The sequence below is a fragment of the Borostomias antarcticus genome (genome assembly GCF_949987555.1).
Source record: "Borostomias antarcticus genome assembly, chromosome: 1".
Lineage (NCBI taxonomy): Eukaryota > Metazoa > Chordata > Actinopteri > Stomiiformes > Stomiidae > Borostomias > Borostomias antarcticus.
In genome coordinates this window covers 36,405,616-36,407,864 of record NC_140234.1, presented here as the reverse complement: position 1 = coordinate 36,407,864, position 2,249 = coordinate 36,405,616, and positions in this window count along the sequence as shown.

Genomic DNA, 2,249 nt, shown 5'->3' with positions numbered 1-2,249 from the left:
TCAGGGTCAGGCGGTAGTGGGCTGTGGTGGTCTTGGATCTCCAGGGCCTAGTCCACGGTAACTAAAGCCTATAGGCAAGAGTTTCAGTCCTAAATTATTACCATATTGCAGCTGCCACATAGAGAAAAGGGCTCTTTTAAAACCCATTTTTAGTGACAGAGACTGAGAGAGACTGTGTGTTTGTGCGTGTGTGTGGTGACTGGATCTCAACCAGCAGGCTCTCTAGCTAGTTCAGATACACGGGATAAATCACACAACTTCAACAATGCAATTAAACATCCTCATGTGGTGTAGTTAAATCTCTCTTCATGGCCTGCTCACACACGCACGCACACACACACACGCACACAGGAGAGGAGAGGAGAGGAGTGCAGAGGAGACAAGAGTAGAGGAGAGGAGAGTTGAGGAGACAAGAGTAGAGGAGAGGAGACGAGAGGAGACAAGACTAGAGGAGAGGAGATGAGAGGATGGGCAGACAACATGGGCACACAACCTACCATTGACCATCTTAAAAGTCGGTCCTGACTAATCTATCTTCTCTCTGGCTCTGGCTCTGACTGGTTTGGCCTGGCTCAAGATAAGCCCTCGCTAAGCCATGATGGAGAGCGTTAGAATAATAACTTGGAGACTATGATTGATCGTCCAGTCCCAGGTTTATACTGTGTGCTCCATCCAGAGGGGTTTTTCTTGCAGAAGAACAGGAAGGACAGACACATCTAATCTGCCTCCGTCCACGGAGGGTCTCCAGCCGCACGCCTGGTCAGCCAGAGAAGCTGCTCCGCCTCAATGGGGCTTGACCAGTTGCTGACAGGACCGTTTTAGAGTGTGTGTGTGTGTGTGTGTGTGTGTGTGTGTGTGTGTGTGTGTGTGTGTGTGTGAGCCTGGTCTTGCCTATACCAGGCTGCGTGTGGCGTTCTCCTCCACCTCTGCCAGCCCGGGCCGCGTCCGGCGCTGAGCTGCCCAGCGTTCCTCCCTCGGCGGCGGGTGAGCCTCGGCGGCATGCTGGGCCTGGGCCTGGAGCAACCATCTCCGTGCCAAAAAAGTAGACATAACAAGCCGAGCGCGGATACCGCGGCCGCATACCACAGCGATGAGGAGATGAGATTTAGGAAAAGGCAGAACAAGAGAAGGAGGGCGAGAAAGAGAGGAGATGGAGGAGAAGGGGTGTCTTTTTCTCCTCTTAGTGGGGCAAGGAGGTCAACCTCTTTTTCTCTCTCTCTCTCTCTCTCTCTCTCTCTTTCTCTGAAAAGTAGATAGTGCCGGGGGTGGGGGAAAGAACTGAGTGATGAAGTGAGCGAGGGATGGAGGGAGTTAAAGGAGTGTGGAGCGGAGAGGTAGAGGGTTTCTCTGGTAGTTACAGAACACTACCAGAGGCTTGAGTCCACCTCTCTTTCTCTCTCGCCCTCTCTCTCTCTCTCTCTCTCTCTCACACACACACACACACACACACACACTCACACACATACACACACACACACACTCAAACACTAACAAAACTCTTTCTCTCTCTCTCTCTCTCTCTCTCTCACACACACACACACACACACAAACTAACAAAAACTCTTTCTCTCTCTTTCTCTCTCTCTCACACACACACACACACACACACACACACTCTCAAACACTAACAAAACTCTTTCTCTCTCTCTCTCTCTCTCTCTTACACACACACACACACACACACACACAAACACTAACAAAAACTCTTTCTCTCTCTCACACACACACACACACACACACATACACACACACACACACACACACACACTCAAACACTAACAAAAACTCTTTCTCTCACACATACACACACACAAACACTCTCTGTTGCAGTACAGGGAGGCCATTTCCCATGAGAACCGGAGGCAGGAAGCCATGTTGGAATGGACGGGGGGGTCTTAGTCATTTTGGAGGGTGGCGCATAGAGGTGGAAGGGGTGTGTGTGTGACTTGGCACAAACAGACAGACACTGAAGTGTGAAAATATGACTCGGGGAGGGGGTCGTGAGGAAATATGAAAAATATGAGCAGCATTCTTCCCAGGACCTCGATGGATCTGCTGGGTTCAAATTCAGACAAACACATATGCACCTATAAACACACACACACACACACACCTACCGCTCCCATTTCTGAGCTCATCTGGATGTCTGATGCCGTTCATTGACACATTCTCTTCCCGAGTCAAACAATCAGAGCGAGCACGCCCCACCCTCCACCACTGACCTGCAGCACGGGAAAGGTATGATAATT